Below are 13,807 nucleotides of genomic sequence, written 5' to 3' on the forward strand. Positions count from 1 at the left end.
CTCCTCTGTCAACTCGACCTGGTACGGATCCCACACTGATGAGAAATACTCAAGCATAGGTCGAACGAGTGTTTTGTAAGCCACCTCCTTTGTTGATGGACTACATTTTCTAAGGACTCTCCCAATGAATCTCAACCTGGTACCCGACTTACCAACAATTAATTTTATATGATCATTCCACTGCAAATCGTTCCGCACGCATACTCCCAGATATTTTACAGAAGTAACTGCTACCAGTGTTAGTTCTGCTATCATATAATCATACAATAAAGGATCCTTCTTTCTATGTATTCGCAATACATTACATTTGTCTTTGTTAAGGGTGAGTTGCCACTCCCTGCACCAAGTGCCTATCCGCTGCAGATCTTCCTGCATTTCGCCACAATTTTCTAATGCTGCAACTTCTCTGTATACTACAGCATCATCCGCGAAAAGCCGCATGGAATTTCCGACACTATCTACTAGGTCATTTATATATATTGTGAAAAGCAGTGGTTCCATAACACTCCCCTGTGGCACGCCAGAGGTTACTTTAACGTCTGTAGACGTATCTCCATTGACAACAACATGCTGTGTTCTGTTTGCTAAAAACTCTTCAATCCAGCCACACAGCTGGTCTGATATCCCGTAGGCTCTTACTCTGTTTATCGGGCGACAGTGCGGAACTGTATCGAACGCCTTCCGGAAGTCAAGAAAAATAGTATCTACCTGGGAGCCTGTATCTACTATTTCCTGGGTCTCACGAACAAATAAAGCGAGTTGGGTCTCACACGATCGCTGTTTCTGGAATCCATGTTGATTCCTACAGAGTAGATTCTGGGTTTCCGGAAATGACATGATACGCGAGCAAAAAACATGTTCTAAAATTCTACAACAGATCGATGTCAGAGATATAGGCCTATAGTTTTGCTCATCTGTTCGACGACCCTTCTTGAAAACTGGGACTACCTGTGCTCTTTTCCAGTCATTTAGAACCTTCCGTTCCTCTAGAGACATGCGGTACACGGCTGTTGGAAGGGGGGCAAGTTCTTTCGCGTACTTTGCATAGAATCGAATTGGATGCAGTACAAGTGGTACGTTCATTGTGTCGGTGATGGTATTTTCAGTTAGCTGTAACTAATGTAAATAAAAAAGTAAACAGTAATGTGATTTTATTCCTATTTCCTCCTTAAGCTGGCTTCTCCGACGCCCGGTTTCCTGCCTCAAACTGTTCAGTGGAGAATCCTCTATGTCGAGTTAAATTTTTGCACACTCCTACGGGAACACCCTGTATAGTAAATGCTAAGCGACGTCTGAGGTGGTGGAAAAGAGCGACACCACTGAACAGTGGTTGACAATGAGTGATTTGGAGTGACGAAACAAGCTACAGGCTGAGGCAATCCGATGGAAGGGCCTGTGTTTGCCGAATGCCTTGAGTAAGTTACCTGCCATCATGTATTGTACCAACAGTGAAGTATGGGGGAGTTGGTGTTACGGTATGTGGGAGTTTTTCGTGGCTAGAGTGTGGCCACCTCATTATTATGTGGGTAGGTAGATTAGTATTTAACGTTGTGGTAATTACATGTGGTAATTACAGGCGGAGTACAACCTCGTATGATGGAAGCATGGGGAAAAATCGGCCTGGCCCCTATCAAAGGAACCATTGCAGCGTTTACCTTCAGCGATTAGGAAAACCACAGAATACCTAAATCCGCATGGCAAGTGGGTGCTGTGAACCGTCGTCCCTCAGAAAGCGAGCCGAGTGTGCTAACCACAGTGCCACATCGCTCGGTGGATCGCCTTATAGCGCTTAGGAAGACGCTAAATGCGGAACGATATCAACACATTCCACAGGATAGTGTACTGCGTACAGTAAAGAAACAGGCCGGAGACACGGCCGTTTGTATCAAAATGAAGCAGTATATGCGAGGCAGTGGTCTGCGGACAGTAACATCCCTGAAATGGACTGGCCTGCCCAGATTTCCGATATGAACTCAGTGGAACATCTTTGCAATGAGTTAAACGTAAACTTCGCTCCAGACCCTAATGAATAACATCACTACCTTCCTGGTGTCTGCTCTTTAGGGCGAACGGGCTGCCATTCCTTCAGACGTTCAGACACCACATTGACAGTGTCCCCAGCAGAGTTCAGACTATTATAAAGGTGAAGGGTGCACACGTCTCGTATTCATGTCCAGCAATAGGTGTTCGCATACTTTTGATCAGATGTGGGCAATGGTTGTAGCAGAGATGACACACCATCTTCCTAGATTACCCATTCTCCAAATTTACCGAACAGGATATCTCTGTACCACTTTCGTATAGACTACACCATCCGTTACGATCGTAATACCGTCTCTCTGAATTAGTTCTCATGAGTATACCCAATAAGGACTCAAGATCCTGGAGCATTAGTCTGCAAGTCGTCTCACTAGCGTCTTTAAGGACGTACTGCACTGTAAAACCCTTCCAGAAAATCTATATTCCATCACCCTTCCATATTACTAATTTCATATCGCTCCTCAGTATTACCTTCACTTATTTAAATACTGCGAAGGGCTCAAAAAATTGCACGTCGTCTTGCATTTCTTCACTTTCTCATTATTACGACCATTACCTTGCTTTTATTGATATTTATCCTCACAAACACAGAGCCAGGTATAAAGTTTGTCCAAATGTTCCTGCACTTTCTTACGATTGTTCAGTGATGATGTATCCCTACAGACAACGATAAGTCGGCGCACAATTTGATAGTGCTCAAGATCCTTTCTGATAAATCATTTGTTTTTAAGAATGTTAGTCACACAGGACACAATCAGCTATTTCTGTTGCACAAACCACGCAGGGTAGTCAGATTGCACCAGTAATTCCCAAGACGTTTCCAGAATGAGATTTTCACTCTGCAGCGGAGTGTGCGCTGATATGAAACTTCCTGGCAGATTAAAACTGTGTGCCCGACCGAGACTCTAACTCGGGACCTTTGCCTTTCGCGGGCAAGTGCTCTACCATCTGAGCTACCGAAGCACGACTCACGCCAGGTACTCACAGCTTTTCTTCTGCCAGTACCTCGTCTCCTACCTTCCAAACTTTACAGAAGCTCTCCTGCGAACCTTGCAGAACTAGCACTCCTGAAAGAAAGGATATTGCGGAGACATGGCTTAGCCACAGCCTGGGGGATGTTTCCAGAATGAGATTTTCACTCTGCAGCGGGGCACACAGTTTTAATCTGCCAGGAAGTTTCATATCAGCGCACACTCCGCTGCAGAGTGAAAGTCTCATTCTGGAAACATCCCCTAGGCTGTGGCTAAGCCATGTCTCCGCAATATCCTTTCTTTCAGGAGTGCTAGTTCTGCAAGGTTCGCAGGAGAGCTTCTGTAAAGTTTGGAAGGTAGGAGACGAGGTACTGGCAGAAGTAAAGCTGTGAGTACCGGGCGTGAGTCGTGCTTCGGTAGCTCAGATGGTAGAGCACTTGCCCGCGAAAGGCAAAGGTCCCGAGTTCGAGTCTCGGTCGGGCACACAGTTTTAATCTGCCAGGAAGTTTCAATTCCCAAGAAGTTTGGCGTACTATACCAGGTGGCCCCAGAGTTCATAAATGCAATTAAAGTCCGAGGGCTTGATGTTTGCTAACTATGGATGTTGTGATATTTCTGGTCTTGGCGGACAGATCTGTCTACGTAATGGAACTCTATTTAAATTAAATTTCCGCCATTTGACTGTATAGATTGTTTATTCTGCTGTTACGATCATCATTTCAGCCTTAGTCAAATGGCGGAAATTTCATCTAAAAAGTATTACATGTCTGTGACACCAAATCACGGGAAAAGTAATGATCGTCGTTAGTGATGTGCAAAGATCATGGTTACGTAATGAGGTGATTTAGCTCTCTCTCTCTCTCTCTCTCTCTCTGCCTCTCCCTTCCCCTTCCTCCCACTATCCCTATGCCGTCACCCCCTTCCCCACCATAAATAGCTGTATCCAATTTTCTTAATAAATGTATGGCATCTCCTGAAAATGGACTCACAGTAGAAAGCAGATAACGCCAAACTATTTGTTCATAGAACTAAACTGTCTTTGGAGACTACAGTCTTTCCATTCTTCAGTTATAAACAGTCGTAGAGATTTCCAATCATCATGGGTAAAATAATGTGTGATTTGTGATCGCAAGTCAACTGAAATGAAGCGCATCTGCCCGATATCTAACATCATGCCCATTATTCACCATTTCGTAAGAAATTATGTTTCGTAACTGTAACGGCAGCAATCCTGTTTGGTAAATTTGATGAATCCGTAATTTATTTCAAGATATACCCCGCCTACCTGACAGTGTTAGCCACGATACTTGGAAATTACAGTTCCCTTATGTTCTGTGATACGTGTACTACCGCAAATACGAAAATACAATTGGCAGTTACTGATACAGAAGCGTAATGGGTGACAAAAGTTTGACTTTTGTCCTTGTACAGGTTGCTGCCACTGCTCTTCATGTGTCGCCACACATATAGAGACACGATGACTTTCTCTGTAGCTCTGCATGCTCTATAAATTCTGTAATTAAAAATTCTTTTTTTTTCTTTTTTTTCTTTTTTTAATTTTTTTTCAAGAGCCATATCATATGGTTCTATTATATTCTCCTTAAATGCAAAAACATCACTTGCTTTGTAATGGGCAGATAGCTTCATTTACCACAGTATGGGGATGAAGTATGCTTACAATGCAATTGGCGACTTTATTTCATGATGTAGTAGGCCTATAGTAGTAGGCCTATAACAAATGAGATAATAGGGAAGGAAGGAGGGATGAATGGTTGGAGTGTGAAGTCCCATCGATGCCCAGGTCGTTATAGATGGACCACTACGGAAGAGAAAACGAGAAGTTGCGAGGTGCCGGGGCTAGCAGTGTATTTAACGCTCATTTCTTCTAGAATCTACATATGTAAATGATGCTCTAAGCCCCCCCCCCCCCCCTATTCTAACTCCAACTTTTGCTGTTGCACAAGGATTAAAAAAAATACGCGAACTGACTCTAATCAACCCTGCCGGTGGAGTAGAAGAGAGTTTGGCACCTGCAATAATTTAATTTGATAAATAAGTTAAATAAACGAAGGTTTCATTAACATAGTGAGGAATGATGGGGTTGCTCTACCGATTTTCAGAATGAAAGTTCTGTCCAAAGTAACAATATGATTTATTAAGACTAAACACAAAATAATAAACAAAAACACATGAAACATTTATAATACATCAAATTGACTCAAATTGGATACTCAAACAAACGCTATGAATGTGAAGTTGTCCCTAAACTAGATTGTGAGGATTATGACGAAGTGGTATGTGCAGCCAATTCCTTGCAACTGAAATCTTAGAGAAAACACATAGCCAACCCAACATTAATTGCTGCTACCCAAGACAGAACAAAGTTAGAAAAAGACGAACAGGCGCGCTCTGCTGAGCTCTGATTATCACCTAGGAAAATCCCTGTCTGCCGGTGCTGCGGACATACCTTACGAAACTGTCTTCTTAACTGCCAGAACACGATCTGGCGTACCGAAGGCGATGGCTGGTTGCTTCGACGTCCTCGACCGAAAGGCGAGAGCCGACTACCTAGAGCAGCCGTACAGCCCGGGCGCACAACATTCCCGCCCCCACGACAGTGGCTGTGGTTAAACGTTCCAATCAGCAACTCGAAAACCGGCGGAAAATTCCACTCCATTGCCGGAACACTACCATTCCACCAATGGAGATTCTTTGCGTCAATTTCTGCGCCGATTTTGCTGCGTCACAGAGCTAATCCCTGAGCAAGCCAATCACAGTTACTATTTTGCAGAAAGCGCGGGAATTTTCCCGCCACAACTGCCTGGGTACACAAGTCATTCCCACGCCTCGCTGGTAGCCCGCCAGAAAGTGTTTTCGCGAAGTTTCTGCGAAGTAACGGAACCTCTAGCCCAGCCGCTACTTCAGACCCCTCCAGGCGTGTCGTTTGACAATGTCGGCGTCTGCAAAGCATTCACTCGACTTCCTCACACCCGTCGGCTTAACGCTTTCAAAGTCAGCAGAGCTCGCCTGTCACCGGACCACCCGTGTGACGAGAGACGCTGCGTGGGAAGTCCGCGTGTAAAGGAATAGCGACTTTCCACCGCATGCAATTAGAGAGGAGAATCGTAAGATACAAATATGAGAGGGGGCTCATGCCACCTCTCAAAGTTACTGTCTGTTTTACGGAACAGTACCGGTGTATTAAGGAACCCATTTATCGGACTATCTGGATGGGAATTCCAACCCCATTGGTCCAGGTTATGACTCCATTTCCTTCATCTCTGTAGCTCCACAGCTAAAAACGATGCTTGGCAGCTATTTTTGGACAGGGCAACATTTTCCGGGTATTGCCCCCGCCGTTGGGGCTGTTTTCGCACCTAACGTCTTGTTCATTAACCGCAGAAATTACTTTCCTGCCCGTCGGTCATAATTTGTGGCCCGTGCCAAGCCGCCGCCTCGTTAATAAAAAATGCCAAACAAATTTCAGCGATGGCAATCTTGCGTATTTAAATTGACAGTAGCCTTCAACAAAGGGGAATAATTCAGCACGCCCGGAGAGCGCTCGCATATAGATGTTATCGCGGGCGTTAGAACGCAGCCCGGCCGCGGAGAACCGGCCGAACGTTGCGCGGGGCGACTCGGTCGGCTCCTGGCGGCGCTATAATCTTCTAATTATACACATCACAGGAGAGCTCTCTCTCTCTCTCTCTCTCTCTCTCTCTCTCTCTCTCTCTATCGGACGCGGTACAGAAACCGGAGCAGGCGGGCCGTGTGAAGGGGGGAGAAGCCCCGTCCGAGATAACGGGCGCACAGTGCCTTACTAATGTCCCGTGCTAGGCTCTGAAGATAACGGCGAGTCTGCGAGCGCCAATTAGAGGCGCGGCGCAAACTTGTGCCCTCGGCCCCCGGCGGGCACACGCCTCATCAGATAAGCGCCTGCCACATGGCAGCGATCGCAGAAATGCGTGCACAATTCTTCTTGGCGCGCGACACGGGCGAGGGGGGCTCCGCAAGCCAACTGCGGGGGTGGAGACAACGCCCACTCCTACGTCTGCTGTCCGCAAGCGACATCATTTACTGTGGCGGAGGGTGTTTTAGGTGAAACGTTGAAACGTCCCCTTAGAACAATTTATACAAGACTGTACTTAAACTGACACACAATGTTTTTAGCGCAACGCAATCTATCAAAGATCCCTGCAAAAGAATGGCCCTGAGTAACATTAAACTATACCTTTCAGAAATCACTTACCTCACAAAAATCTTCATTACTCGAACTACTGCAATACAGCGAGCGCCACTACTGCCAGCTAAATAAAAGATTCAAACTACGGAAGGCACTAACTACTGATAGGGATAGTTAGCAAATGAAAGATATTAATAGAGAACAAACGATCTATTTACCTTAATAGTCATAATATATATAGCAGTTCATGAACTGCGCCATCTCTCTCCCCACATCCACCACTGCTGGCGGCTCACCTCCAACTGCGCAACGCTACGCCCTGTTCACATCCAGCTGCCGCTGCCCAACACTACAATGGCAGACAACAATGCAAACTAGCCATAGACAGCACACAGCACAGCCAGTCATTTTCATACAGAGCGCTACGTGGCATTACCAATATAAAAATCTAAACAGCCTACTTATAACGTCCCCTTTGAAAAATTATATACGACTGTGCTTAAACTGACACACAATATTTTTTAGCGCAACGCAATCTGACTTTCAGAAATCCCTACAAAGGAATGGCCCTGACTAACATTAACCTGTGCCTTTCACAAATCACTTACCTCACCAAAAATCTTTCGTTACTCGAACTACTGCAATACAGCGAGCGCCACTACTGCCAGCTAAATAAAAGATTCAAACTACTGAAGGCACTAACTACTGATAGGCATAGTTAGCAAATGTTTCTGTTGGTCATAGTATATGGACAATATGTGAGAAGTAGCGACTGTTAGTGTTTGCACGTGTGTTAATAATTCAGCAAGGGACTGGATAACAGCATTGCTAGTTCTAAGGACAATTCCAAAAACTTTGTGCGTGCACAAGTGGTGGTTTATGGACTTGCTATCTTCTCTGCAAGACTCTTCGATGGTGATTGTGCACCTGCACAGTCGCAGCAGATGGCTGCTGGCCATCTCTACAAGGACTACAGTGGGTCTACACCTTTGCTGACTCACCAGTACCGTTATTTCTACAAGGACTGCAGTGGGTCTGCACCTCTGGTGGCCCACCAATACCATGCTCTCTACCAGGACTAGAGTGCGTCTGCTCTGTGATGACCTACCTACCAATATTCTTCAAAACGTCGAATGACTTTGCTGTGGGTTTGCTCTGTTGTGGCCCATTACCTGTTTGCATGTCAAGAGTCAGCACTGTCTTTCCGTTGGAAGGACAACACTACTTCTTCAAGACTGCATGGAAATCCACTACTTCTGTGTGCAATTTCTTTTACTAATGAGACTTTGTGAAAAAAACTGTAAATACTATTATGGTGAATGATCAGGACTATCTTTATGGACTGTGAGAAAATTTTAGCTTTTGACCAACATTGTATCAATAAGTGTGTGCATTTGATTTCTTTGTTATTGTAATTATGAAAAATTTGATAAAATCATTATTGGCCAGTGCCCAAAACAATTTGTAAAAATTTTTGTGGGGAGCATGGTTTTTTTTTTTAAGTAGGCTGTTTATGTTTTCTTATCGGCAACGTTACGTAGCGCTCGGTATGAAAATCACTGGCTGTGCTGTGTGCAGCCTGTGGCTAGTTTGCATTGTTGTTTGCCGTTGTAGTGTTGGGCAGCGGCAGCTGGATGTGAACAGCGCGTAGCGTTGCACAGTTGGAGTTGAGCCGCCAGCAGTGGTGGATGTGGGAAATGAGATGGCGGATATTTGGGTACAGAATGGATGTCATGAACTGCTATATATATTATGACTATTAAGGTAAATACATTGTTGGTTCTCTATTAAAATCTTTCATTTTCTAACTATGCCCATCAGTAGTTAGTGCCTTCAGTAGTTTGAATCTTTTATTTAGCTTGCAGTAGTGGCGCTCGCTGTATTGCAGTAGTTCGAGTAACGAAGATTTTTGGTGAGGTAAGTGATTTGTGAAAGGTACAGGTTAATGTTAGTCAGGGCCATTCCTTTGTAGGGATTTCTGAAAGTCAGATTGCGTTGCGCTAAAAAATATTGTGTGTCAGTTTAAGCACAGTCGTATATAATTTTTCAAAGGGGACGTTTCATAGGTAGCACTACATTACAGCCCTCCCATTCCTTGTGTTCCATTCACGAATGGCGTATGGAAATAGCGGCTGTAGATAAACTTCCGTGTGAACTGTAATTTGCCTAAGTTTTTTCCTCGTGATCGTCTCACGAGAAGAAGTAATATGTTGTCCGACTCTGCTTGAAACGTATGCTCTCGAAATTTTCAACAGAAAATCTCTCCGTGATGCAGGGCGCACCTCCTGTAGCGTCTGCCACTGCAGTTTGTCGAACATCTCAGTAACGCTCCGGCACCAACTACACGAACAGTTAATTTTAATAATTAACAGCCTCAGTTGCACTGTTTGCCTAGAATTTACCTAGGTTTCAGTCGGGGTAACCCAACCTTCTTCAGAATAACAGTAACTACCGTCTTTCCATAGTGGACACGGTCAAGCTAAAACTACAAATCCATAAATTATCGTCAAACTATAAAACTTATCTGGAACTGCCTCGGCCCCACTTTGCGACCGCGATGCGGCAGCGGGAGTACTGTACTGGAACTGACCGTCGCGTCATGAGGCCCGCCTAGGCGGACACAATACCTTGCGCCTGCGCATAAGCTGTATGATAGTTACTTGTTGGGACAAGACGTGAACTTAACTCCTGACCTTGAATTTACTAGTAAAGTGAAATAAAAGGTATAGCTGAGGAAAAGGACGTATATGTTAACCTGTGGAGGACGTAATTAGATCGACTGTCAACATTTTCCTAGATAGGCCATATCTTGTAAGCACATGTCATCCTCATATCGTGACCAATGAATACTTCATAAACGTTAAGACAGTCGATCTAATTACTCATTTCATGACGTGCAGAATTAACGCTGAATACTAAATACCATTAGATAACTTCCCCTGTTGATGGACAAGCAGCGCCTCACGCAAGTTGATGTAAGGAAAACCAAAATTCTACGTTTGTGGTTCAGTAATAATGAATTACATTTACCTGTTGTAGTGTAACGACGTAAGTTCTTTACAAATGATTTTCTTTCGACATATGACCATGTGTAGACTTCACCTACGTCAGCTACAACCCACTTCAAAATTATTTATATTCTCTTTAAATTGTCTGAGAATGGTTCTTGAACGAAACTGTAAAACATCATTTGAGTCGTATGCACAGAATTACGTCACTCGGGCCAATTGGTTTGCGTAAACTTTTTCAATTTAGATTTCGTTTGTTTCTCCTCAGAAATTATATTGACACACGTTATCTTGATTTAATCGATATTAGAACCACACATTGAATAAACTTTGAGATTCAAAGTTGCGATGAACGCTGTCAAAATTCAATAATCTTGTCAAATATATTATTAATCCATTCCCATAATTCTTCATAAATAAATCCTCAGAACACGTATTTCAACTTAAGTAGCATGCACTAGTTTATTATCTTCTTACATACAGACGTGAACCTGAGCCTTGACAAGACAGAACTAACATTTTCAATAAGATTAAACTTCCTATGATATCATTGTTGTACAAAAAAATTACATATTTTCATTTATCAGTTTTTAGAAGCACGACGCAACAACTCGGTTCCAGGATCTTCTGTTGCTCTTTGGCTGTCGACCCGCGACGTATAGTGGCCAGCAATTTTCTCTCTGGTCGCGGCAGCGAAGATGCTGTCTCCGTTCGTTGCGCCGCCCTCTCCGTACATGAAACATAAAAAAAATACAAAACTTTAGGCAATTCACAACCATTACAAAATATTACAAAAATACATAAACAAAACTAAATTAAACTTATATTCACCTGCAAACTGGGCTGACACTTATGGATGGGTGACGCTTCAATTTCGTCCCACTACACTGTGCAAATTTCACAAGCAGCTACAACAGTTGTTTTAAATGGCTCCATCCCCCCCCCCTCCCCCACACCAAGCGTTAATGAACAACTGGCGTCGTGTCACAAAGTTCTGTCGGACCACATCTTATATCCCCTAAGACTGTCGCAGGCAGTGAGAATTCTTGCCAGGAGATCCTCTCTAGTTTCGACAGTCGTCTCGGGCGTAGCACTTTTCACATGGCCCCACAAGAAGAAATCAAGTAGGGTAAGATCAGCCAAGAAACGAGACCACCTCTGCCCATCCGTTTTTTAGTGAATGTCTGAACCAGGTGTTCACGGACCCTCAGTCCAATGTGAGGTGGGGGCTGCATCATGCTGCAAACACATCCGTTGACGAATACAAGTGGGATATGTTCCAGGAAACTGGGTAGTATGACTCTGATAAACTGCTTACTGGTGCTTTTAATCGGGGAGGAAGAAGAAATGGGGCTACTCGGTAATCATTGACTATGCTTGCCGAGGCGTTGACTGAAAATCTGTGTTCACAGCTCTTCACAAGTGTAGCTTGTGGTTTCTCATCGGCCCAAACATGACTATTGTGACTACTTAGCATCACATCTCATTTGAAATAATCTTCGCCCTTGAAAAGTGCACATATAGGAAATTGAGTATCGAGTGTAAGGCGCCGTAGGAACCACTGACTGAACACGACACTTATGAAGTCAGTAGGCGTCAAAACATCCACTTTCCTTTGATAATAGGGGCGTAGCTGCGTTTCCCCGCAATACTCGGCACACAGTACACAGCGAAACATTCATTCACGTGCAGCTGATCGAGTGCTGATACCAAGCGCCTCATACACTGGAGCAAGCACCTCATCCTCCAAGTCGAGGGTCTGTGCAGTTCGTCCTCGCCTCTCCTCGGTCGTTTTACAGTGGTACCAACCGCCATGTTTCATTTAATCGTTGGAACAGTCTTGGATATTCTTGGATATGGTGTGAGCCGTATGTCGTCTATGCGAATATTTGGTCCTGTACAACCTTCCCGCTTCTCTGTTGCTTCCATTTGCTTGTCCGTACACGAAAATCATGTCTGCAAGTATCGTCACCGGGTAATACAACTGCATTCGGTCAAGACTCATCGACGTCAGTACTTTAGCTTGCAAACGCAGACTGTAGACTACAACAATACAAACATAGTGCCTAAGGATTGCTCGTGCCAGTATACAGTACGCCATCTGCACTGGATTAGCTGTGTTATTATCCCAACTGCTACACCTGAGTGTTCGTCGGGATTGCCAACTCTACAATCTTAGCAACAACAGTTCCGTATTCCTTTGCCTCAGGTATCAGAATTATTTTCGCTTATACCTTTCGACTCCGTAGTTTCCAGACCAGGTTTCCTTGCCTCAGGTTGATACATTTGCCCTTCTCCATCATCCATTTCAATTTATAACATCATCTTGGAATGACGCCGTAGAGAACAGCACTGCCCGCGAATAACCTTTCGGAATCTCAGCGTTATCCACTAGATCATTAACACAAATGGCAAACAGAAACGACCTTCTAATACTCCCCCGATGTTCGGTAAGCTCCTGTTTTGTTCCAGAATGAGATTTTTCACTCTGCAGCGGAGTGTGCGCTGATATGAAACTTCCTGGCAGATTAAAACTGTGTGCCCGACCGAGACTCGAACTCGGGACCTTTGCCTTTCGCGGGCAAGTGCTCTACTAACTGAGCTACCGAAGCACGACTCACGCCCAGTCCCACAGCTTTACTTCTGCCAGTATCTCGTCTCCTACCTTCCAAACTTTACAGACGCTCTTCTGCGAACCTTGAAGAACTAGCACTCCTGAAAGAAAGGATATTGCGGAGACATGGCTTAGCCACAGCCTGGGGGATATTTCCTTTCTTTCAGGAGTGCTAGTTCTGCAAGGTTCGCAGAAGAGCTTCTGTAAAGTTTGGAAGGTAGGAGACGAGATACTGGCAGAAGTAAAAGCTCTGGGACCGGGCGTGAGTCGTGCTTCGGTAGCTCAGTTAGTAGAGCACTTGCCCGCGAAAGACAAAGGTCCCGAGTTCGAGTCTCGGTCGGGCACACAGTTTTATCCTGTTTTGTTCATTAAACGACAGGATCTAGTAACCTGTATATTCCGACGTGTACGTCCATCATCACCATTATTAGTATATATCAAGATAGTAACGATACTGGAAAGAACAGATACCACTGATGACCATGCAGCTTCTCTAGAATAAACGATAATTAATTGAAACCCTCAGCTACCGACAGGTTTTGTTGATATACCTCCATGGGAACAGCTGAAAATGTGTGCCCCGACCGGGACTCGAACCCGGGATCTCCTGCTTACAGGGCAGACGCTCTATCCATCTGAGCCACCGAGGACACAGAGGACAGCGCCACTGCAGGGACTTATCCTTTGCACGCTTCCCTGAGACCCACATTCCCAACTGTCCACAATCCACATATGTAATGTACAGGGTTATTACAAATGATTGAAGCGATTTCACAGCTCTACAATAACTTTATTATTTGAGATATTTTCACAATGCTTTGCACACACATACAAAAACTCAAAAAGTTTTTTTAGGCATTCACAAATGTTCGATATGTGCCCCTTTAGTGATTCTGCAGACATCAAGCCGATAATAAAGTTCCTCTCACACTCGGCGCAGCATGTCCCCATCAATGAGTTCGAAAGCATCGTTGATGCGAGCTCGCAGTTC

General features: G+C 44.4%; 1 protein-coding gene and 1 non-coding gene across 2 annotated transcripts in view; one reads left to right on the top strand and one right to left on the bottom strand.

The window, feature by feature from the left end:
• LOC126175595 (dorsal-ventral patterning protein Sog-like) overlaps positions 1–13,807 on the top strand; it is a 544,108-nt gene that overhangs the window by 234,714 nt on the left and 295,587 nt on the right.
• Positions 13,393–13,466, bottom strand: Trnat-ugu (transfer RNA threonine (anticodon UGU)). The gene has a single exon. It is a non-coding gene; the product is annotated as a tRNA-Thr (tRNA).

Source organism: Schistocerca cancellata, chromosome 3 (assembly GCF_023864275.1).
Source record: "Schistocerca cancellata isolate TAMUIC-IGC-003103 chromosome 3, iqSchCanc2.1, whole genome shotgun sequence".
Classification (NCBI taxonomy): domain Eukaryota; kingdom Metazoa; phylum Arthropoda; class Insecta; order Orthoptera; family Acrididae; genus Schistocerca; species Schistocerca cancellata.